This window comes from Felis catus, chromosome C2 (genome assembly GCF_018350175.1).
Source record: "Felis catus isolate Fca126 chromosome C2, F.catus_Fca126_mat1.0, whole genome shotgun sequence".
Classification (NCBI taxonomy): domain Eukaryota; kingdom Metazoa; phylum Chordata; class Mammalia; order Carnivora; family Felidae; genus Felis; species Felis catus.
Window position 1 is genome coordinate 60,841,654 of NC_058376.1, and position 26,277 is coordinate 60,867,930.

Consider the following 26,277-nt stretch of genomic DNA (forward strand, 5'->3'; position numbering starts at 1 on the left):
ACTTGCTTAAAAGCTGGAATTAGCTCAGTAACTCAACTTTCCTTTTTCTAAGATAAGCAAAAAAGTCTCCATGTCTTTGAGACATTTGTCCCTTAAAGAACTTTTTTTTTTTTCTCAAAATGTTAAATTTAAATTGGGGGGGGGGAAGGGTTTTATAACTCTTTCTCACTAAGATGTTCCTTCAAATTTTAGTGAATTCAGAGAAGAATGATTAAGTGTCTGATCTATGCTCAGAGGAAATAGTGGCAATGTCTATATTCTGCATGCTTCTTAAGAATTTCACTATTACAGCTATTTTTAAATTTCTGTTTTACCTTTCACACTCCTGATTAACTTTCTGTGCTCTACTTCTAGATGCTATTGTGCCCACAGAGCTAGTCATTCTTTATTTTCAGTCCATCAGTGACATTTGCCAAACCATGGTGGGTAATGGAAAATACAAGACTTAAGAGAAGATTCAAAAGAAACAAAGTTATATGCCTTCCCCTGCAGACTCTTTAATTTGTGGAGAAAGAAGACAGTCCCACAGAAAGCAAGCAATGTGGATATGTATATTCAGGTATGTGGCATTAGTTTAGCAGCTGTTAACATATGCAAGCTAGTAGAGCTATTATGAAATTTTATATACATGTAGTGAGGGAGGTGTGAATGGACTGCCACTTGGGAGGTTTGCTTTCCCTCCTGTGAAGAATGCTACCTCTCCCCATTATTTAATGACATTCTGTTTATTTTCTGTTTTACTGAGTGTCCATTTCAAATGATTGTCCTCTCTCCCAAGTCTCAAATTACTGTAATTTGGCCACTGCGCATAAAAACACCATACTTTTAAAGCATGCATTCCCTGTCCTCGACGTCTAAAATCGTGATTTGCAACCATTTGAAATTTCTGGTGTCCTGTTATCAATGTGGTTTTGCATCACTTTTCCCTTCTTACTCCTTCTTAAAATACAATTTTAAATTAAAATTGATTTTGCATATTGAAGTGCTGCTACCAATAATTTAGACTACACCGAGTTTGCTCATATTGGAGACCATGTGTTTAGATAATCAAGGCAATCAAAAACCAGAATCCAGGATGGACCCCAATGGCATACCATTTCTACACTTCTCCATATTGACTGATCCCTTCATAGACATTTCCTGAGAATTCTGAAGTGCTTGGCATCAAATAAAATAAATGAGAAATTTTAATGATTTATTGGTGGATTGTCATTTGAGGCAAAATTCAAAGCTCTGCTAGTTGAGTGGAGTGATATCATAACTCTAGCTTTGCCTTAGTTCACCAGAGCTCTCACTGGGCCAAGAAAGAAAACATACCAGTATGCATTGCATATTACCTAATGTCCTAGCATTGTCAGAGGATTGGCAAATCAGTTCACCGGGGTATTTCCTTGCATGGAGGTTAGATTTCCATGTCAATAACTTACAGATAGAAGTATCAAAATGACTATTTTCAGGTACAGTTTCCCAAATAGTGAGTCTCATTTTGGCAGAGAAGGGACAATGAAGTCAAATGTGGGAGTATTATCACCCACAAGCTAAGCTAGAACAAAACTGCAGCTTTCCTGGGTGATCAGCCACAGAGCACCATTCTTGTCAGAGTTTGAATTTCTATGATGATTTTATTTTAAAATTATATTAAATACAAATATAACAATGTTTTTAATGGAAAGCTCATATATTAAATTTCTAGAGAATCTTCCTCTAAAATACTTAGTCCTATCTATTCTTAATCCAACCTATTCTCAATTTTTGACTAGCCTATTGTTTTTATAGAATTTTATTCTATAGAAAGCTATAATGTATATTTTCTAACAGGATAATCCATTCTTTTTTTTTTTTTTTCAACGTTTATTTATTTTTGGGACAGAGAGAGACAGAGCATGAACGGGGGAGGGGCAGAGAGAGAGGGAGACACAGAATCGGAAACAGGCTCCAGGCTCCGAGCCATCAGCCCAGAGCCTGACGCGGGGCTGGAACTCAACAGACCGCGAGATGGTGACCTGGCTGAAGTCGGACGCTCAACCGACTGCGCCACCCAGGCGCCCCAGATAATCCATTCTTATACCTATTACAATTAATCTAATCAACTAATCTAAGCCCTGATCTAGTCTATTCCCAGCACACAATTCCAAGAGATTCACCTACAAAACTGAACAGTCATTACTTCTGGGCACATAAATGGTCACTGGATCCATGGCTGCTATTTAAGCAGGTGGCATCTAAGTCACTATTACTTGAGTAGAAACTGAAAAGTATATCCTTTGTAATTATTGGGGAAAAGAGGGCTTTGATTATAGAGAAGCATTTCAAAAGCTCACTTTTTTCAAAAAGAACAAAGGCAACAGTCTCCATTCTGGTGTACGTACATCAGAAATTCAGTTTTTGCCTTTTCTTTAAACTAGATCTTGAGATGAGTCCTAAAAATCACTTCTTTAGTAGTAATAACACCTCTTACATGGGGTCCTTTTCAGTTAAAAGTTGGCAAGTAGACTTCTTAGGAGGGTGGAGGGAGTAACTATTATAAATCATTAAAACATTCATGAACTAAAAATAAGAATGACAACTTATTGATTAAAAAATGGAGGTAGACTGATTTCTGAGTAAAGGTGTCCCTGTGACTGGGACCTAACAAAACCAGATAGACCCATTTACTTTTTGTGCCATGTGGGGTGGGGGTTGTGGATCTCTCTCTGAGTGATGTCTATCACCAACAAAGGTCATCTCCATAGCAATAGAAGATTGCACTTTATGTTAAGATAGGCCTTGTAAACAACCCATTCAAGTGTTCTGTTGATTATTAGCCATCCAGTCAGGCAGCTATTTCTTTTCTGGAAGGGGTAGCCAATGCTGAAGAGTCAATGTATGCACCTTCCCTGCTTAGGTGGGATCAGAGGTACTCCTTCAGCACTCTGTCCCACAGTCCTTATTTCTGTCACTTTACTCGGTGATCTGTAGACAAAATATACACTGGCAAAGAAAGAGCTGAAGAAGTGGCTAGCATCTCTAAGGGAGAAGAATCCAAGTCTTTCCTGGTTTAAGCAAGAGAACATTCTAGTATTAATGAAAAGAGATGGTTAAATTGCAGCCCATCAAATTTCAACTACAGTTCCAAAATGTGTCTGAAGTGATCCAAAAGAAAACAAAATTCCTTCTGTCCTTAGCTATAAATTCTGCAGGACGATTCTTTATTCTCATCTTATTCTGGTTTCTTTCTCTGCCCCAGAAAGGATTAGTGTCTAACATTAAACAAACAGTATATAATAAAGAACAGATATAATGTATATTCATAAGATTCTGAATCCAGAGCAAGAGGAGGTTACATTCTAAGCCCAGCAGATGAGTTTTAGTGTTAGCAATAGAGACGTTTCTAATTCGTCCATGGAAGGTGCTGAAAATGTTCTCTATTATATCTCGAAAGTTTTGGTAGTATAAAAATTTTATGACTAATGCCATATATTGGATTTTTCCTCTTCCTCTATGGGACCACAAAAAGATCTAAGTACAGACAGGAGACAGGAGAGCATTATTTCTTCATCAGCATCTGTGGATGTTACTATATAGTTTTTGTAAATGAATTATGAAGAAAAATACCAAATCTCTTGATCCAGGCCATGTTACAAATCCATGTATACCTAGGCTCTCCTTTTTCCTGTTCTCTCAATCCTTGTGCCTATTTTTTTCTTTTTTGATTTCAAGACCTGCCCTTACACTGCCAGATGATCTTTGATGGTTGGAGTCCTTGTGACATTTCTTTGTCCATCTATGCTGTCTAGTTTAATATGACACTCCCAAGAGGCCTTCAGCCTACCAAAGATGATGACTGATTGGAGTTAAAAAATGATTTATATATTATGAAATAAAATCTGGAGGCAGCATTTATAGCTGATCAAGTGAACTTTTAGCCTTACATATGAGTCATAATTATGAGGCAAATAAATATGTGTGTTTCCTTTTCTGAAGTATAACTAGAGGTCCTAGAAGTCCTGAGTTTGTGTTCAGTTGTACTGAAACTACATTAATACTGTTAACTAGGTACTTTTTTCCTCAGTCCTAACAAGAAAACTTCCCATGGTAAGTGAGTACTCATATGTTAGGGACCTGGATTGAAAATCCATACTGGGAAAGATCTGTGAATGAAATGAAGCTTGGGTGAATTCATTCAACTTAGGAGTTATTGCTGGTCCAATGAGTCCAAGGAAGCAGTAGCTAATAATTCCATCCAGGGACATGAATAGTTCCAGGATAGTCTCTTGGATATAGGAAACCTGCATTATTTAATCTGAGCAGGACCTAAAGCTTGGCAAATCCTTCCATACCCATCCTTGGGTTGGATGTAGATCTCCAAGATAAGACTGGTTTGCTGGTAAACTCTCATCTTCCATGTTCCTTTCTTTAAAGTTCTGATTCCTGACAGATTCTCATTAGACGATATCATCAAGATTATACACAGGTTGAGAGCGCACAGTATTTCCGTAACTAAAATGTTGCCCTAATATTGGTCTGTCTTACAAACCTCGAAAGGCCAATATGCTATTATCTAGGGTAGTTCAAGGGAAAGTTGACCAAATAATGCTTTAATGATTTAATTTATAAATGGCCCATTTCACTGAGAAGTAGAAAGGATCACTAAGAAATGTTTGAAAATGTAAACAGTTTTTGTTTACAAGAATTATCTTGTTTCTCCAACCTACTAATATTTCTTTTTATGTAGCTAAATCTCTATCACACTAGACTCATACATAAACTATGGAGACTTCACCTAGAAAGTCTTAACATATATATTTCTGCCATAAAATAGCAACAATAATTTTGGTCCACATACAACCAAAGCAAAAAAGAAATACCTCGAATATAATAAAGACTGTGTTTCCTATGCATATAGCTATATACTATAAAACCTACCAAATCAAGATTGTACAATGATGCCATTTATTTTGGTTTCATAATAGCATGTTTCAGAGATTCCTATTTTTTTTTACACAGAGGGAAAAGTGACATCATATACACAAACAGAAAGGTGCAAGAGGCAAATGCAAGATGCCCATATACTGTCAACAAAGTCTTGCCAGTTGTAAAAGAATTTGACATGCTAATATCCCTTCATTCGGACTTGTTACTGAGATACCAAGAGAGTGATCGCTGGCAGGCACTGCATTTAAGTGCGGTTACTGAGGCCCCCAAATATTGACAGAGTGCCACATTCCAAGAAACTATTGATGTACACAGCCAGCCACAGCTCCAGACACCTCTCAGACAGAGTCTTTAAATGTCACAGATAAATGAATTTTCATGAAACTGGGAGAGAAAGGAAGAACAAGAAGAGAGAAAGAACACACATGAGAGGCAGGATAAGAAAAAAGAAAGAAGAAAATTGTTTCCATACCACTGGCATGAAAGTATGTGGCATCTCATCCCTAAAGTACCTGATAAACGATGTGAGATCAAACCTTCTGAATGCATTCTATGTTACCAAAGCACTTAAATGCCTTTAATAATTCCATTGGGTATTTAAAAAGTTAAGGCGGATACATATTTTAGAATAGCTTCAGTAAACTATTTACGAACAAAATAGGATTCAAATATAAATACTGCAAAACTCCATCTTAAAAAATTCAAAATAAAGGAACTACAGGCACAAATAATCATGAGAAAGTCTCCTACATAGGTCTTCATGTACAGCAGAGGTTAAAAGTTAAGGTGCTATGATATCTGTTTTTTTGCCAAGACACAGATGTGTCTTCTGACAGTTTCCTTTCCAGAGTCCCACCGAAAGCAGTGACACCTAGTGGGTTTATAACAAGATATTAAAGAATACCTTCCTCCACCTTTTTTCACTGCCCTTCCACAGAAAACACCTGCCAGAGAAACAAACATGAGGTAAGTCAGTTACTTGACACATGATTACAGAAATGAGCCATGGTTATAACTGCAACAACCAAGTGTTCTTCAGAAATCATGTGAAATGCAATATATTTTAAATGTAAATGAAGCTTTTTCACTTTGAAAGTCTTCCATCTGCTGAGGGCACCTTCTCTTGACCTTGATGCACTGTGTCATTAAAAGCAACCACATATTCAAGGTTAGAATATGGCTGGCTTGCGCATTTTCTTTTCTGTGTTAGAGATGTGTGCAACCTCCACATTTTACATAGAGCAACCATGCCAATGCCCACAAACAAAATTCTTCCTTCAACTCAAAAGCACATAGGTTAATGTTTTTTCAACCTGCAGCAACATGGTTTCAAAAAGCTTCAACTGCCTTTTTACTAGCATTACAGTAGGTCTTGGTATGAATTATTTTCCTGCATCTGGCTCTGTCTTGGGTAACTGGGACCTTAGCAAGCACTTGGAGAATAAAGTTACATAGCTCATATATTCAAAGGAGGATTTATTTTTATATCAACTTTTTAATGATTTCTTAGGTACTTTTCTTTATGTCAGGAGATAAAATGAAAGGAATCAGATTCCCTGCCATGGAAATAAAATTATTTTCTCTGGTTTTAGAGACCTATTTATTTATTGTTCTTGAGATATAATTGACATACATTATTATACTAGTTTCAGGTGCACAACATGGTGATTTGATGTTTGATTTGATTGGTAAATGTCCACCACAATAAGTCTAGTTATCATCTGTCACCATGCAAAATTAATATGTTATTGACTATATTCTCTATGCTTTACTTTATATCCTCATGCCATTTAATTTACAACTAGAAGTTGGTACTTCTTGATCCCTTTCACCCATTTTATACCCTCAACCCCTCCCCTCTGGCAAACACCAACCTTTTCTCTATATTTATGAGGCTGAGTTTTGTTTGTTTTGTCTTTTAGATTGTACAAATAAGGGGAATCACGTGATACTTGTCTCTCTCTTACTGACTTATTTCACTTAGCATAATACCCTCAAGATCCATCCTTGTTATTGCAAATGGTAAGATTTTATTGTTTTTTTATGGCTGAGTAGTATTCCATTGTGTTTACATACCACGTTTTTTATCCATACATCTATAGATACAGAAAGGTTACTTGTAAACAATGCTGCAATAAACATAATGGTACATATATCTTTCTGTGTTAGTATTTTTGCTTTCTTCAGATAGATACTTTGGATAGATAGTAGTGAAATTGCTGGATCATATGATAGTTCTATTTTTAATTTTTTGAGGAACCTCCATTCAGTTTTCCACGGTGGCTATACCAATGTACATTGCCACCAACATTACACGAATATTGCTTTTACTCCATATCCTAGCCAACACTTGTTACTTCTTGTCTTTTTTATTATAGTCATTGTAACAGATGTAAGGTAATATCTTATTGTGGTTTTGATTTGTATCTCCCTGATGATTAGTGATGTTGAGTAACATTTCATGCACCTGTTATCCATCTGTATATCTTCTTTACAAAATATTTATTCAGGCCCTCTGCCCATTTAAATTTATATTGTTTGTTTTCTTGTTATTGAAATGTACGAGTTCTTTATACATTTTGATAGTAATCCCTTATTGGATATATGATTTGTAAACATCTTCTCCCATTCAGTAGGCTGCATTTTATTTGTTGATGGTTTCTTTCACTGTGCAGAAGCTTTTTAGTTTGATATAGTCCCATTTGTTTTCCTTTGCCTTCAGAGTAAGATCCAAAAAGCATCACTAGGACCAATGTGAAAGGAGCTTACTGCCAACATTTTCTTCTAGAAGTTTGATGGTTTCAGGTCTTAGATTCAAGTCTATTCCATTTTGGGTTAACTTTTGTATATAATGTAAGATAATGGTCTAGTTTCATTCATTTGCATACAGCTGTCCAGTTTTCCAACAACATTTACTGAACGGACGGTCCTTTCCCATTGTATATTCTTGCCTCCTTTATAGTAATTAATTGGCCTTATATATGTGGGTTTATTTATGGGCTCTCTGTTTCATTGTTATATGTGGCTGTTTTATGCCAATATCATATAGCTTTTTTTTTAAATTTTGTTTTTTTAATTTGCATCCAAATTAGCATATAGTGCAACAATGATTTCAGGAGTAGATTCCTTAATGCCCTTTACCCATTTAGCCCATTCCCCCTCCCACAACCCCTCCAGTAACCCTCTGTTTGTTCTCCACATTTAGGAGTCTCTTATGTTTTGTCCCCCTCCCTGTTTTTATATTATTTTTGCTTCCCTTCCCTTATGTTCATCTGTTCTGTGTCTTAAAGTCCTCTTATGAGTGAAGTCATATGATATTTGTCTTTCTCTGACTGACTAATTTCGCTTAGCATAATACCCTCTAGTTCCATCCACGTAGTTGCAAATGGCAAGATTTCATTCTTTTCGACTGCTGAGTAATACTCCATTGTGTATATATACCACACCTTTATCCATTCATCTATTGATGGACATCTGGGCTCCTTCCATACTTTGGCTATTGTTGATAGTGCTGCTATAAACATTGGGGTGCATGTGTCCCTTTGAAACAGCATACCTTTATCCCTTGGATAAATACCTAGTAGTGCAATTGCTGGGTCGTAGGGTAGTTCTATTTTTAACTTTTTGAGGAAACTCCATACTGTTTTCCAGAGTGGCTGCACCAGTTTGCATTCCCACCAAAAGAGATCCCCTTTCTCCATATCCTCGCCAACATCTGTTGTTGCAAATGTTGGCCATTCTGACAAGTGTGAGGTGGTATCTCATTGTGGTTTTGATTTGTATTTCCCTGATGATGAGTGATGTTGAGCATTTTTTCATGTGTTGGTTGGCCATATGGATGTCTTCTTTGGAGAAGTATCTATTCATGTCTTTTGCCCATTTCTTCACTGGATTATTTGTTTTTTTGGGTGTTGAGTTTGATAAGTTCTTTATAGATTTTGGATACTAACCCTTTATCTGTTATGTCATTTGCAAATATCTTCTCCCATTCTGTTGGTTGCCTTTTAGTTTTGCTGGTTGTTTCCTTCGCTGTGCAGAAACTTTTTATTTTGATGAGGACCCAATAGTTCATTTTTGCTTTTGTTTCCCTTGCCTTCAGAGACATGTTGAGTAAGAAGTTGGCTGTGGCCAAGATCAAAGTGGTTTTTGCTTGCTTTCTCCTCAAGGATTTTGAAGGCTTCCTGTCTTACATTTAGGTCTTTCATCCATTTTGAGTTTATTTTTGTGTATGGTGTAAGAAAGTGGTCCAGGTTCATTCTTCTGCATGTCGCTGTCCAGTTTTCCCAGCACCACTTGCTGAAGAGACTATCTTTATTCCATTGGATATTCTTTCCTGCTTTGTCAAATATTAGTTGGCCATACGTTTGTGGGTCCATCTGGGGGTTCTCTGTTCTGTTCCATTGATCTGAGTGTCTGTTTTTGTGCCATATCATATAACTTTTTAAGTTTGAAATCAGGGAGCATGATCCCTTCAGCTTTGTTATTCATCCTCAAGGTTTCTTTGGTTGACATAGTAGGATCTTTTGTGGTTCTATATGAATTTTAGGATTATTTGTTCCAGTTCTGTGAAAAGTGCCATGGAAATTTTGATAGGGATTGCACTGGACCTATAGATTGCTTTAAGTGATATGGACATTTTAACCATATTAATTTTCTCAATCCACAAGCACAGAATACCTTTCCATTTATTTGTGTCTCCTTTAATTTCTTTCATAAGTGTCTTACAGTTTTCACCTCCTTGGTTAAATTTATTCCTAGGTATTTTATTCTTTTTGATGAGGTTTTGAACGGTATTGTTCTCTTGATTTTGGTTTCTGGTAGTTCATTATTAGTATATAGAAATGCAATAATTTTGGGGGTGCCTGGATGGCTCAGCTGGTTGAGCTTCAGACTCTTGGCTCAGGTCATGATCCCAGGATCATGGTATCAAGCTCCAAATCAAGCTCCACACTCTCTTTCTCTCCTTCTGCCCCTCTCCACTCTCTCTCTCTCTCTAAAAAAAGGAACAGCAACAATTTTGTATATTGATTTTGTATCCTGCAACCTTACTAAATTCATTTATGTGTTCTAATAGTTTGTTGTTGTTGTTGTTGTTTTGGTGGAGTCTTTAGGATTTTCTATATATATAGCATAGAATCTGCAAATAGCATCAATTTTACTTCTTCCTTTCCAAGTTGGATAACTTTCATTTGTTTCTCTTCATCAATTTCTCTGGCTAGGACTTGCCATAATATATTCAATAAAAGTCAGAGTAGGCATCTTTGCTTTGTTCCTGTTCTTAGAGGAAATGCTTTTATCTTCTACCTTTAAGTATTATATTAGCTGTGGACTTGTCATAGAAGGTTTTTATCATGTTGAGGTCTATAGCCCCTTTGTTGAGACTGTTTATCACAAATGAATGTTGAATTTTGTTAAATGCTATCTCTGCATCTTTTGAGATGTCATATGATTTTTATCCTTCATTTTGTTAATACATTGTATGATGTTGATTGATTTGGGGATGTTGAACCATCCTTGTATCTTGGAGTAAATCCCACTTGATCATGATGTATGATATGATCTCTTTAATGTACTATTGTATTTGGTTTGCTAATATCTAATTGAAGACTTTTGCACTTATTGTTAATCAGGGGTATTGGCCTATAACTTTCTTTCTTTCCCTTTTCCCCCTTCCCCTCCCTCCTCTCCTGTTCTCTCCCCTCCTCTCTCTCTCTCTCTCTCTCTCTCTCTCTCTCTCTTTTTTTTCTGGTGTCCGTGTCTGCTTTTGGTTTCATGGTAATGCTGGCCTCATAAAATGAGTTTGGAAATGTTCACTTTTATTCTCTTTTTTGGGAGAGTTTGAGAAAAATCAGTATTAACTCTCAATATTTAGTAGAATTCACCAGTGAAGCTGTCTGGTATTGAACTTTTGTTTTTTGGGAGGCTTTTTGTTACTAATTAAATTTCATTACAAGCAATTAGTCTATTCAGATTTTATTCTTCTTCATGATTCAGTCTTGGAAGACTGTAGGTTTCTAGGGATCTATCCATTTCTCCTAGGTCATCCAAAATGTTCACAGTAGTCTTATGTTCCTTTGTATTTCTGTGGTATCAGTTGTGATGTCTCCTCTTTAACTTCTGATTTTATTTATTTTCGCCCTCTCTCTTTTTCTTGGTGAATCTAGCCAAAGTTTTGTCATTTTTGTTACCTTTTCAGAACATCAGCTCTTAGTTTCATTGATCTTTCATTGCCTTTTAATCTGTATTTCATTTCTGTCTGCCCCAATCTTTATTATTTCCTTCCCTCTATTAACTCTAGGCTTCATTTGTTCTTTTTATGGTTCTTTTAGGTGTGAAAAGTTGTTTATTTAAAAATTTTCTTGTTTCTTGAGGATTGTGTTGTTAAGAACATCTCCCTAAGAACTACTTTTGCTTCATTCCATAGACTTCAGTATGTGATATTTCTGTTTTCATTTGTCTCTAGGTGTTTTTTGATTTCTCTTTTGGTTTCTTCTATGACTCCATAGTTGTTCAGTAACATGTTGTTCAGTCTCCATGTATCTGTATTTTTTGCAGTTTTTGGTTTTGTTTTGTAATTGATAGCATTGTGGTCCAAAAAGATTTCTGATATGATTTCAGTATTCTTTAATTTACTGAGACTTTTTTTGTGGCCTAACATATGATCTATCCTGGAGAATGTTCGATGGGCAATTGAGCAGAATATTTATTCTGCTGCTTTTGGATAGAATGTTCTGTATATATCTATTAAGCCCATCTGGTCTAATGTGTTGTTTAAGGTCAATGTTTCCTTACTGATTTTCCTAATGGATAATCTAAATCTATTCATTGATGTAGGTGGGGGTGTTAAAGTGCCCTACTATTATTGTATTGCTGCAATTTTCTCCCTTTAGGTCTGTTAATATTTGATTTACATATTTTGGTACTTCCATATTGGGTTCATGTATATTTACAAGTGTTATAACTTCTTGCTGGGTTGATTTTTTTATCATTATGTACTGCCCTGATCCTCTTTGTATTTTATTACACTCTTTGTTTTAAAGTATACCTTGTCTAATATGAGTAAAGCTATACCAGCTTTCATTTCATTTTATTTGCATGGAATATCTTTTTCCACCCTTTACTTCCCATCCCTTTACTTTCAGTATGTGTGTATCCTTACACCGAAGTGAGTCTCTTGTAGGCAGCATATAGATGGGTCTTATTTTTTTTATTAATTCTTCCACTCTTTGTCTTTTTATTGGAGAATTTAGTCCATTTACATTTAAAGTAATCATTGATAGGTTTGTACTTATTTCCATTTTGTTAATTGTTTTCTGGCTGTTTTATAGTTCTTCTATCCCTTTCTTCTTCTCTTGCTCTCTTCCTTTGTCATTTGATGACTTTCTTTAGTGGTATGTTTAGATTCTTTTCTCTTAATCTTTTGTGTATCTGCTATAAATTTTTGCTTTGTGGTTACCATGAAGCTTACAGAAACAACTTGTATGTATAACAGTTTAATTTAAGTTGATAACATTCTAAAGCTCTATATTTTAACTCCCTACTGTTTCATGTTTTTGATGTTACATTTTATATCTTTTTATTTATGTCTCCCCTAACTAATCATTATAACTTTAGTTAATTTAACTATTTTGTCTTTTGACCTTCAGAGTATCTTTCTAAATGATTAATCTGCTACTTTACTATATATTTATCTTTTCCACTGAGAGTTTTAGTTTCATAATTTTTCTTGTTATTAATTAGTGGTATTTCTTTTTAGCTTAAAGAAGTCCCTTTAAACCTTGATAGTAAGGCCAGTTTAATAGTGACAAACTCCTTCAGTTTTTCTTGTCTTGAAAACCCTTTATCTCTCCTTTGCATCTGAATGATAACCATGCTGGGTACAGTATTCTTGGTTGGAAGTGTTTTCCTTTCAGCACATTGAGAATATGTCATGCCACTCTCTTCTGGTGTACAAAATTTCTACTCAGAAATCTGCTGATAGCCTTATGGGGTTTCCCTTGTATGTAACTTTTTCTCTCACTGCTTTTAAGATTCTCTATTTGTCATTAACTTCTGAAATTTTAATTATAATATGTTGGAATGGATTTTTTTGGGTTCATCTTACTTTGAACTTGCTGGGCTTCCAGGACATGGAGGTCTGTTTCCTTCCCTAGGGTAGGGAAATTTTCAACCCTTATTTCTTCAAATAAGTTTTCTGCTACTTTCTCTCTTTCATTTTTCTGGGACCCCTATAATGCAAATGTTATTCTGCTTGATATCTTATAGATCCCTTACGTTGTCTTCATTTAATTTTTTATATTTTTACTGCTCTGTTTGGATGAGTTCCATTGCTTTGTCTTCCGTCTTGCTAATACATTCTTCTGCTTCATCCAGTCTGCTGTTGAATCCCTATAGTGTAATTTTTCAGTTCAGCTATTGTATTCTTGAGTTCTATGAGTTCTGTTTGGTACTTTCTTATATTTTCTACACCTTTGCTGAAATTCTCAGTGTGTTCATCCATTCTTTCTCCCTGTTTGGTGGTCACCTTTAATGACCATTGCTTTTAATTCTTGACCAGGTAGATTACTTATTGACCTATCATTAAGGTCTTTTTCTGGGGCTTCTTCTTTTTCTATCATTTGAAACATTTTCTCTTCATTTGAAATATTATCTCATTTTACATGGCTCTCTGTGTTTGTTTTTATGTATAAGGCAAAACAGCTATCCCCCGCAGTCTTGAAGGAGTGGCCTTATGTGGGTAATCAACTTCACCCTTAGTTGATTCACCCTTAGGGAAAAGTTTAGCTTTTCCCTAGTTCTTGGTTGTGTCTGAAACATTTGTGATTATCTAAACCACTTGATTTTCTTGATATGTTCCTATTGTTGTAGGTATGCCAAGACCTGTCAGTGTTCCAGGGGAGGAATTTAATTGAGCACCTAGTTTCAAGATGACTGAAAGCCAGACCCTCACTCAATAGCTTTTAATGTATATATGTGGTGCTTGGGTGGCTCAGTTGGTTAAGCATCCAACTTCTTGATTTCAGCTCAGGGCGTGTTCTCATAGTTGTGAGTTCAAGCCCTGTGTTGGGCTCTGCACTGACAGTGTGTAGCTTGCACTACAAGGCTAGAGAAGATAACCATGTTCATTTGGATTCTGTCAGATATGTCACCTTGTAATCTTGAATAAGAGTGAGAGCAGGTAGCAATAATACCTCTATTGGCCTATCCTTTTTAAAGTTAAATATCAATTTTGGGAGTGCCTGGGTGGCTCGGTTGGTTGAGTATCAGACTCTTGATTTCAGCTCAGGTCATGATCCCAGAGTCATGAGTTTGAGCCCCAAGTTGGGCTCTGTGCTGACAGTGTGGAACCTGCTTGGGATTCTTTCTCTCCCACTTCCTCTGCCCCTGCCCCCACTCTCTCTCAAAATAAGTAAATAAATCTAAAAACACACAAACAGACTAAAGTATATAAACCTATACAGTCTTGTGGGCCTGCAATAATAATCCCTGCTGCACTCCAGACTAGGAGTTACAGGGGTGTCCCCTGGGCAACAGGTGCAAAAATTAGGGCTCCAAATGAATGTATATGTTCCTTTCTGGAGTCTTGTCAATCTGTAGTGAGGCCAAAAGGTTGTACAAGGTTGGTGTTTTCTTGTTTACATTCCTTGGGAGTACCACCTTAGTTTCTAGATATTGGGAAATCTAAAGCATATCCTTTAGGCTGAAGCTCCAGGCTAAGTATGTAGGCTTTTTTCACAGGAAGACTGGGATTGTGTTTCATTCTGCTGTCTGTTCAGTGCCCTGGGGGTGGCAGACTGTCAAGAACTGTCTTTCTGATTTCATGGAGCTCAAGAATGCCAACCCCCTTGGTCTCGGGGGCCAGGAAATAAAGGGGCATCCCCTGTGTAGATTGGTGCATCCATTGGCTTTAATTAGGCAGCTGGAGACTGTAAGAGCAGGCATTCTTGCCAGCTTCAGAAAGGCAGCAGGTAAATGTCTTGACTGGGTGCACCCATGGACTTCAAGAATGCAGGAGAACAGTGTCTTATCTGTGTGCAGGTGCCAACTTTAGGCTAGGAGCATATTGTGACTGTTTGTGCTTGCCAGCCCCACAGCCTGGGAGTAAGATAGTGTTGCAATCACCTGCACTCTCCTGCTCAGCAAGACAGCAGGATAGTGCTGTGACCACTTGCCCTGCCTGTCTTATCAAAATGGTTGGAGAGTGCCATGTCTAAGCTCACTTGCCTGTGCCAAAAGTGTTGGTTGAGAGTGTAAAAATAGTGTCCATCAGGGCCTCCATCCCCAGGCCGTGTTTCAACTGTCCCCTGCCCCTCCAGCATATGATTTTAAAGCAGCAAATAAGTGTCCTTCATGCATAGTCCAGGTGCTTTTCAAACTGCTATTTTTTCTCTGGGTCTCGGGGCAAATGAGATAGCATGTGAACCCTTTAAAAAAGGTCAGCCCTGATGGTTTTCTAAGCCAGAAATTTTGGGGGCTCATCTCTGGTGCGGATCCCAGGAGTTGGAGCATTTGAAGTGGGGCACCAGCCTCTCACTCCTCTAGAAGTGCCCGACTGATGTGATCCCTTCCTACTGTGGGTTGGTACACTAACAGTGGGGTTTTTGGTAAGACTATGTCTCTGCCTCTCTTAGCCATCTCAGTGTGGTCATTTCATCCTTTGTTGTGGAGATCAATTAATTTAATTTTCAGATCTTTCCCAGAGGGAAATGATCCATATGAAACTGTAGATTTGTTGTGCCCCGGGGAGGAAGTGAGCTCAGGATCTTCCTACACTGGCACCTTGCAGAAGCCCAAAGACTTTTGTTTTGAAGACAAAATGAGTTTTAACTCAAGGGAAATTGCAGTAAAATCTCAGACACTGTAATCAGTGACTGCATTAAAACTCACTAGAAGTATGCCAACTTCCATGTGAGGCCACAATTCAGCCAGGATTACAAAGAAACATTATCCACTTTGCTTGTGGCCATTCTGACATTTTATACTGTAAAATTATAGATCAAGGCAATCATCTCTAATATGTTACACACAAATATACACACATACATACACAAACATACAGTGATTTTTCTTCTGTGATCATATAATAAACAGAAAGTTTTTAGTTTACTCCAGGCTAAGGTCTAGCAAACACATATAAAAAGCATATTACATTTTTCTGATTATAAATATAATAGTGTTCACCAAATATTCAGTGACTGGTTAAACAACTGTGGTACACCCTTACAAGAAATCCTATGAAGTTGCCCCAAAAAGGTAGATTGATATGTTATATGACAAGACACATGACATATATGATAAATCCTCTTGCATGAATAAAATGAAGATCTATGTGTATATATACTGGCATATACATAAATATTTTTTTCTGGGACAATATACAAGACACTTTTGATTGGAGGGACAAGGAGAATTATATATTTTTATATATTATATAAATTATATCTTTTATTTATATTTATATTTATTATACATTTTTCTATTGTTTGTATTTCCAATTATATGCTTAAAAATAATGCCAATAAGAACACCTGAGTAATAAGGTTATGGGTAATTTTTTCTCTCTTTTTCTCTGTATTAAAAAACACATATTTTAAGAGGAAATATCTCTAAAATATGTTATATAAAAGTAATTCATGTTATAAGAAATTTGAAAGTACTAAAAAAAGAATTTAAAAAACCTTGTAATTCTCTGGCTCAACAATAACCACCGTTGAATTTTTGGCGGGTTGTGTTCAGTTTGTGTAGTCTTTTTCCCCTTCACTTTGGGGAAAGTAGAAAGATTCTTTTCATTCTTTCAGGTGGAGGGACCTAAAAGAATGAACTGCTCCATGAACTGTTCTGCTATCTATCTTTCCGTACGCCCTCCATCAGTACACTGTTTTTGATTGCTAGGATGCTGTTGGAGCATCACAGGCTATATGTGACACTTCTCAAAATTGCACAAGTAGTCCTGGTATTGCTCCCTGAAACGCATGATCCCTGTATCACTTCATAATACTACCTGGCATCTCATTATAGACATCTTGTGATCTCTATGGAGTTGCAAGCAAAAGTATCCTCATCATGTCCCACAATTATTATAGTGTTGGCACCAAAATAGTTTCTGGAGGGCTCAGAAGTGCTCTGTTTTTCTGAACATATAGAGATGCTTCCCTGCAAGGTACTTGGGCCTTAGAATTTCTTCAAGTTAAGGACGTTGAAAGAACACAGAGAGGTGACATACTTTGTGTTATTTCTTAGGCAATTGACTTCTAGATTACAACACCTTCCAGTACTTTATTTTTTGAGGATAATTTTCTGAGGTAGGATTTTAACCCTCTCTTCCATGCAAACACCTAGGTGTTACCATTCAGCTTTTAAGTACCTTATTCTCTTTTCAACAAATTTAAGAATTATCCCACCTTTGTTGTTGCTGTTATTGAATATAAGATAATAATGATAATCATTATTTTTATTATGGCTAACTTTCATTGATTTTTTTTATATGTTGGGCAGCCTACTTACACTATTTTTATTTAATTCTCAAAATACCACTATTGTTGTTGTTATTTTATAGATGAGAAAACCCAGACTCACAAATGTTGAAAAACTTGTCAAATGTCACAAATTCATTAACAGGCAGATGAAGACTCACATCTGCCTTGGGCTGATTCCAAACCTCCCTTAAGATCACTTTTCAGATTAAGTTTACATGACTCCTTACTCAGAAGTGCAAACTATGCCCACAGCTTTCCTTTTTGCTTTCTTATCTTTCTATTACTGTGTGTGTGTGTGTGTGTGTGTGTGTGCACGCATGTGTGTGTGCATGTGTGTGTGTGCAAGACAGAGAGAGAACTCCAAATAAAATACTACAAAAATACCTTCTTTAGGACTCCATTTTTCGCACCTCTAAAATGGATAGCAACTATCTCAGAGGTTTATTATGAAGACCAAATGAGATAATATACATGAAAGCACTTAGTACACCTAAAATAAAACATTATCCTTATTGCTATACATGTTTCCCTCCTTTGCATAATGGATGTGTTCTGGAGAAGGTGATTATGGAAATGTATAGGCTTAACTTCTATTATCAAATCACAGAGCAATTACATTATAAAATCGTAGAAAAAAGATTCCCAACAGATTGTGATGAAGACTTGATGTAAGGCAGGGGTTCAGGTGGAGGTTGTGCCTCTGAGTGTTACACTGGAAGCATTCTGTGTGTTGGCATCACTTTCCAAAACCCCTATCTCTTTCTCTGCAGCCTCCAGATAATTCCTGAATCTAACTCATCAGTTTCCAGAGATGATTTCATTCTTTTCTTTTTGTCTGATTATGAGGTCCAGTGGAATTTGTATGAAACAATGATGCTTCATCTGATGGCTCCATCCCACACATGATATAGAATAGTTAGAAAATTCCTTTAATTTGAGATTTCCAATTAGATACACTGACTCTGTACGTTGGGTTATAAGTTTGAGTAATATGTATTAATAATACTTAGATTCATCATATTCATCATACTGAAAGGCTTCTGGGTCAGGAACCATGTCTTCCACTTTTTTGGAAACCCTACACTTACAAATGAGTCCTATAAATAAAATAAAACTTTAAATAGTAATGACTTCACCTTCAACTCATAACTAAACCTGACTCTGGGATTGAAGTGCTATTTTCTCCCTCTAGTCTCATCAGACATGAGTGTGTTATGTTACTGACAGAGGCTAAGCTATATGCTCCCATAATTCACTTCTTTGTAACAACCAGCTGCATCATGATGCTTGCCTTTTCTTAAAGAACTAGGACTTATTCTTAAATTAATGCCTTAATTATTCTTCTCTCGGGACATCCTTTATCTGTGAAAAATATTCAGAAAGAATGGAATTTTAAAAATAAGCCATCTGTTGCCCAAATCCTGAGAAAAGCAGTGATGTCTGAAAACACTAGATTCAATTAATCAGGGGGCACAAAAGCCTTATTAAATGTATTAGCTTTCTTATGTTTAGAATTCAGGTAAGAAACAAGATCCAACCTTAACATGCCAACAGGTATCAAGTAAGAGAGGTCAGCAGAGTCTACACTCTTATGAGGTAGCTTGGATACATCAACTAGAAATATTCTTTATAAATTCTAAGAGGAGACCTTGTTCCAGATTATCTTACACATGACAGCAGGCTAGGAAACCACCAGATAGCCTCCCTAATTCTAGACCAATTCAAACAAGGTACACTTATATTTCATTTAATATTTTCTCATAAGCAGACTATAGGATCTACTCAAGATCACCTTTATTTCACTGCCTGTTCATATTTCCATAGCTGTCCTCTATCCCCATTTCACTATTCATTCATTTATTCATTATACAACAAATATCAAATACCTTAGGAGAATGAGTAGATAGACATGATAAATGATTGATAAATGTTGATAGACAAAATAATAGCTAGCTAGATTAAAATTTTTTTATGTTTTTTTAATTTATTTTTGAGAGAGAGAGAGAGACAGAGACAGAGAGCATGAGCAGGGAGCGACAGAGAGAGATGGAAACACAGAATCTGAAGCAGGCTCCAGGCTCTGAGCTGTCAGCACAAAGCCAGATACAGGGCTCGAACTCTTGAACTGTGAGATCATGATCTGAGCCGAAGTTGGCCACTTAACTGACTGGGTCACCCAGGCGCCCCCAAGGTAGCTAGATTAAATATATGTGAGTCATGACCTAAAGAAATGGTTAAGGAAGAAGATTCCAGATGAAGAAGTCCTTAAACTAAATATTGAAGGATGGATGGGATTTCAAATTATAGAAAGGAAAGAGAAATCATTTGAAGCAGAATAAACCGCATGAACAAAAAATTGATCATAAACTGGGTAAAGCAAATCATTTAGTTTAGTTAGTAGCAAGAAGTAAAATTGATAATTTTGGGGTAAATTAGCACTAGATCACAGGGGAACTTGAGTGCCAACCAAAGAACATTTACTCTGTCAAGATTATAAATCTAAAGAAAGTTCAATAAACCACTCAACAGCATCATAATTTCATTGGAGAATTATAACCTGTCACAGCCTCTGAGGTTTTGGGCTCCACAGGGAGATGCTACATTAGTGGTAGAGAAAAGGTCTTCATCTCTAATGAGTCTTACTCCAGCTGAGATTATCATGCTTCATCTATTGAGGTTAATCACATCATATGACTTGAGCAAGAATCTCACCAGCTCCTAATCACATCAGCATTGGTCCTTCATTCTCAATAACAAAATCTATAGAGTTGCTTAAAGGGTGATGGTGAGTCTGGTTCAGATAAGAGAATTGAGTATCTGCTTACATGTAAGATATCTGTAGAAAAGTTTGACATAAGCTGTCATTTGGCTTTAGATAGAGCCAATATGTTCATAAATGATTGGTTACCTACCTATATTTAGTTTTGCTTCTCCCTGTGATACAAATAATCATTTCAGAACTCTGAGATATCTAAACTGCTAAATGTGTAGAATTCTTTGATTCTAGACATCATAGAAATATCCCTTTCACAACATTTCCCATCCCCTTCCCACTGTATTGCTCACTATTGTACTTACTGACTTCTCATATGCTTTGTATTCTATGTGTGTTTATGTTTATTCTCTGCCCTTCCCCTCCAAATATTAGCTCTTTCAAGATAAGGAGTTTCTGTATGTGTCTATTTTATTTACCTCAGAACCTAGAACAGATACTTGTTGGGAGACCACTTTTGAAAGTGAAAGCAAAGGAGCGCCTGGGTGGCTCAGTCGGTTGAGGTTCCGACTTCGGCTCAGGTCATGATCTCACGATTCATGGGTTTGAGCCCTGCGTTGGGTTCTGTGCTGACAGCTCAGAGCCTGGAGCCTGCTTTAGATTCTGGGTCTTCCTCTCTCTCTCTGCCCTTCCCTTGCTCACACTCTGTTAATCTCTCTCTCAAAAAATAAACATTAAAAAAAACTAAAAAAAAAAGTGAAAGCAAAATATAGAAGAGGGTAAGCAAATATTAACTGCGAAAAAAGTTTTCTACCCAAAGCCCCCTTCTAAAAATTCATATATTATATAATTTGAAAATATCATCAACTAATAACTTTATGAACTAATTTTCTATAGAAAGCAAGGAACTTTTTTAAATGTACCTACTGGCTTTCTTACTGTTACCAAAATAATAATCTCATTCTTGCCATTTTATCCATATGGTAGTCATGGCAAAGAAAGATGCTCTGGGGTACAGCAAATGAATTCAGAGCTTCTGACTCCAGGGGCTAGGTTGTAGGCACTGTTTTACACCAGTTTGCATTTTATGAGCAGCAAGATTTTAGTGCTGAATTGTAGAGGATACTAGAATTTGAACCAAAATAATGCCATTAGCTTATGACCTTTCTACTAGTAGACAGCCTTCTCACAGAAATAATGAAAGAAACAAACAAAAAAATAAAACAAATAGCAACATTGAAAAACAAAAGCTAATTTGCAGCAACGTGGATGGAACTGGAGGGTATTATGCTAAGTGAAATAAGTCAGTCAGAGAGAGATACCATATGTTTTCACTTATATGTGGATCTTGAGAAAATTAACAGAAGATCATGGGGGAGGGGAAGGGGAAAAAAGTTACAGAGAGGGAGGGAGGCAAACCACAAGAGACTTTTGGATACTGAGAACAAACTGAGGGTTGATGGAGGGTGGGTGAGAGGGGAAAGTGGGTGATGGGCATTGAGGAGGGCACTTGGGATGAGCACTGGGTGTTGTATGGAAACCAATCTGACAATAAATTATATTTAAAAATATTGAAGGTGTTCAATAAGTAATTACTGAATTAGTTAATGAATTCATGCATGCTTCTGGTCCAGGTCCAAAAATTCTGGAATGGGAATCACCAAAAAATAATTCTATAAGCTCAGTTACCCTCATGTACAATTCAGGGTTGACGGAATAAAAGTCTCATGTTTTTCTTTCTATAACATAAAAAAAAAAAAAAGGCTAAACATAGTCATTTTTAAGTTTAATTTTAAAATCCAGATTGTTCTTTTTCATTGTAATTGTATTGTATCCTACTGGCAGAAAGGAATGAGATTTAGTATAGTACGTAAATGATAGTAGGTCAGCCACAGCTCAGTAAGCTCTGGGAACATTATGGTTTCTCTCTCCTCAGAGCCTCCTTTATCCTGAAAATATTTTCTGGATTAAAATTCTCATTCTGTAAATCATATTTTTCAATACAAAAATCTAAACTATCAAAGTACTAAAAGAAAACATGGGTAAATCCCTTTATAATCTTGGCATGGGGAAAGACTTTCTACCTATGACTCAATATCTAGAAGCCATAATAGAAAAGATTGAATTAAAAACAAACTTCTGTCTGGCAAAAATATATGTACCATAATGAGGAATTTTTTAAAAAGATAAACTGGGAAAGATAATTTCAATATTCTCATGTAGATAAAATAATTCACAATATTCATATAGATGAGCAGATTATCTCTTTAATATGTAAGTAGCAGGAAACCAATGAAAAAAAGGCTAAGAATCCAACAGAAAGAAGTAAAGGAGATGAACAGACACATGATAGAAAAATAAACACCCAAATTATCAAACACATTAAGGGATGCTCAGAATCATTCATAATAAAGAAAATGCAAATTAAAAATATAATAAGATACCATCTTTACCGATACAATTGGCAAAAATTCAAAGGCTAAAGAGACCCTATTTTGTTGAAGCTGTGGTTAAAGGGGTACTTTCATATATTACCAATGGGGCTGCTCATTAATACAACACCTCTGGAAATCAATTTGGCAAAGTTTCTCGAATTTTAAGATGCATGTATCCCTCTGACCAACAATTTTACTTCTGAGAATTTATCCTGCAGAAACCAGCACATCTACAAAATGATTAATGTACCAAGCTTTTCACTGGAGCATTGTTTCAAATGACAAAAACTGTTTATAAGTAGGGACTGGTAGAATAAACTATGACACTGTGAAGTAATGGAATACCATGCCACTGAATAAAAGATTAAGGTAGCTCTCTCTGTTTTGATATGGAAAGATATCCAAGATACACTGGAGAATGTAAGATTGAGAGCTGCATTGGAAAGTATAAGAATGACCAATTCAAGAATAATCTCAGATGAAAGGGAAAATGAAATTTTCATGGCAATGATATAAACGTTCCTGAGCTCCCCCATCTTTTAGCCACTGGTACAACCAACATTTGCGCAAATATGGTAAGCCAGTGTTTGACTTCCATGGGACTCCATCACCTTGAACCATAAGACGATTCAGGTTCTTCTCTCACAGGCTCAATAGCATTCTCATGATGTTATTAAATCTTATAAATTCCTTTCTAGGCCCAATGGAGTTATTAGTAAAATCTAATATGACATTAAAATGTTGTAATCATGAACTAGCTGGGATAAATTTCACTTAAAAGGCTGAGGTGATTCTCTATATGTTCTACTTTCCATGTGTTGAATGGAGATGTGGTTACCCACCTGTTGCTATATGAGAAGAAAACACATTTCGGTGGGAGTTTAAATGTATGAGATTATTAAAAATAATGACCTTAATATATTCATTTGCTAGATACTATTTATCAAGATTCTAGGGTACTCAGGTGGTAAATATTCAGTATGCATGAGTTTATTAACATGAGGCAGAATACACCATTAGGCAGATGATGTATGTTGAACACTTGGCGGTTCCTAAAAGAGAAGCCTATGTAAATAGTACATTATAATTAATTATAAGTTTAATAACAACAGCCTAATTTTTGTACAATAAGCGACACATTTATTCACTGGTCAGAAATTATAGCATTAGTCCAACAAGCTGTTTCTCCAAAGGTTTCCTCATTCACAGTCAGAGTGCTATCTGGAACAACCTACAAAATTTGATTCTCCATTTCTTTTGTCCTATTACTTTTTTGGTAAATAGATAACTGATGAGTTATCCATTCAGTATAAGAATTTCTTCCTCTGGGTATTTATTTATTTTAGGCAATGATTTTAAAACATAGAGGAATGTAGGAAGGAAGTATTGATTGATTCTTTATTAATTAAACATCCAATATGTTCTGGGTATTTTGCTGGCATTAAAGATACAGAATCCCTGCCCTCAAATATTTTAGTCTTTTAGGGAGAAGGGAAAGTAAAATCCAATGAACTATGACATAGGGTGACATCTGCTATACCCAAATTAAGCATAAATAGCTATGTGAGAACAAGCATGGGACCCTGACTTTTAATGAGGAGGCTCAATAACAAGTTTGGAGGAGATGATGCCCGAGATGAAACCTGTAGGATGGGAGGAGGCAAAGACTAGAGGATGGAAGGAAATGCCGGGTTATGGTAACATCAAAAATACAAAATAAAATTAAAAAGTTTTTAAAATTACAGAGAAAGGCAGGGTATGGCCCATTCAGCAAATTGTAGGTGGTTCCAGACAGAGCACTTGGTGATGTTTGGGAGTAGGAGGAAATGGGGTTTCAGAGGTGGGTAGGGCCCACCAGGTTGTGATGGAAGCACCACTTTAGATGAGGTGGTCAGGGAAGGCTGAGACTTGGATGAAGAGAAAGTGCCAGCTATGCAAAGCTCAAGGAGAAGAACATTCCCAGCAGAGAAGTGCACTCAGTGCACAGATAAGTCTATTCCAAGGAGTGGTTAAAGAGCTAGGGGCACTGATTCCTGGGTGTCAGAGATGAGCAGAACAATTCCAAATACTATTCCCCTGACTATTATCTAATCTCTTTTGTTGTCTCTGGAACCATGGCTCTTTCCCATCAATGAATTCATTCAGTCCCTGTAATCAACTCTGATTAGTGTTGTTTAACATCAATCTTTTCTACTTTTTTTCAAAGAAAGATACCAATCAGTTCTGCACACCCCTGCTTGTTAAAAGCAGCACCTCTCCTGCTGACTTACCGTTCTCTTAATCAAAAGGGCAGGAGGAAGCAGTTGGGATTCACTTTTCTTTTTTTTTCTTTCAAAGTACACAAATGTCAACTTCCTCGAGGATGTTTGGCATAGCTGAGTTCAGTCATGTAATGTACAAAGTCAGCTGCATCAAAAGGCTGCAGGCTGCCCACTGCTAAAATGGAGGGAGAAAAGGAAACCAAGGGCTTCTCTGAAGTGTGAATGAGTGCATAGGCCACTGTCATATGTGTATTTACACTGAGGACATGCTGAGCTGACAAGGGAGTTTAGGAAATATAAACCTCTACCACTATACTTCTCTGTCTTCACCTTCAAAACTCTGGAGCAGCATTTTCTCCCTTTCCTGTTCTTATTGCTGCACCCAGCCAAGCAGTTTTGATATAGCTTCATAACACTCCCAAGCTATGACCATTTATATTTATTTAAAAATTATCTTCATTACTAGTCCTTCGACATTTAGCCGAAGGGTATAATTCTCCATGCCTCTATGGACTTGGAAGTGTTAGCACCTAGAACAGGCACTGGCACCAGGTTGTTGGTTGGCTGGTTCATTGGTTCATTCATTCATTCATTCATTCATTCATTCTCTTACTCATCACTATCCATCATGTGACTTCAATATGACAAGCCCTTGTCAATGATTATCCTGGAAGATGCTTCTAACAGTTAGAAGCAGAACGGCAGTTTTCCAAAGAGTTTATTATCTTAAACTATAACTTAACTTAGTTTCAGAAATAGGTAAAAATTCTGGAAATAATATTTATGAACATGTCTAAACCTGCACATCCGATCAAGCACAAAAATCATCGTATATGGTTATGGTCCCTAAACAAAGTCTCAGAAGTTATTTAATATTTGTAATGATATAGAGCTGGTAATGGTTCACAAGTAACATTTTCTGCAACCTCATCATTGTTCTAATGTGAGCAGTTAAGCTATGAGGCGGTACAAGGTCATAAAGGTGAGAATTTCAGCCAGAACTACAATTCAAGCTCCAAATTCCTAATCTAGGAACTTCTATTTTACGTGATTACCATTTATTAGGTAAAGCAACAAACCCTGATCTAGAGAAAGACCTCCTTTACTCACTTAAAATGCCTCTGACTTCCTGGGAAGAACCCAAGAGAAATGTACATGTAGGATCACTTTTACATGGAATAAACTGATCCATCACTCCTTCTTTTCGTGTGTTCTAAAAAAAGTCTCTTAGAGTAGTGTTTCCCAAATTTCCCTGATCATACCAACTGACTAGGTTTCTTGTATCGGATAGAAATACCAAGACTGCTCCATGGAAGTTTCTGATTCTCTAAGTCTGGTGTGGGACCCAGAAATGTGCGTATTTCACAAGTCACCCCTATGATTCTTAGGATCAAGGGCACACTTGGGAAACACTGTCCTAGAGAAAGATTTACATTGGCAGCTAAAAAAATTCTTCATTCCTAATGAACCATTCCATT

At 36.5% G+C, this 26,277-nt stretch overlaps 1 protein-coding gene across 46 annotated transcripts in view; it reads right to left on the minus strand.

Moving 5' to 3' along the window:
- ZBTB20 (zinc finger and BTB domain containing 20) overlaps positions 1 to 26,277 on the minus strand; it is a 789,483-nt gene that overhangs the window by 264,650 nt on the left and 498,556 nt on the right. For 6 of the 46 annotated variants that reach the window (XM_045036369.1, XM_045036338.1, XM_045036352.1 and 3 more), the window contains one exon: positions 5,819 to 5,858. The exons of the other annotated variants lie outside the window; for them this stretch is intronic. The gene's annotated coding sequence lies outside the window, so the exon portion shown is untranslated. The remainder of the gene's footprint in view (positions 1 to 5,818; positions 5,859 to 26,277) is intronic. 46 annotated transcript variants of the gene reach the window in all.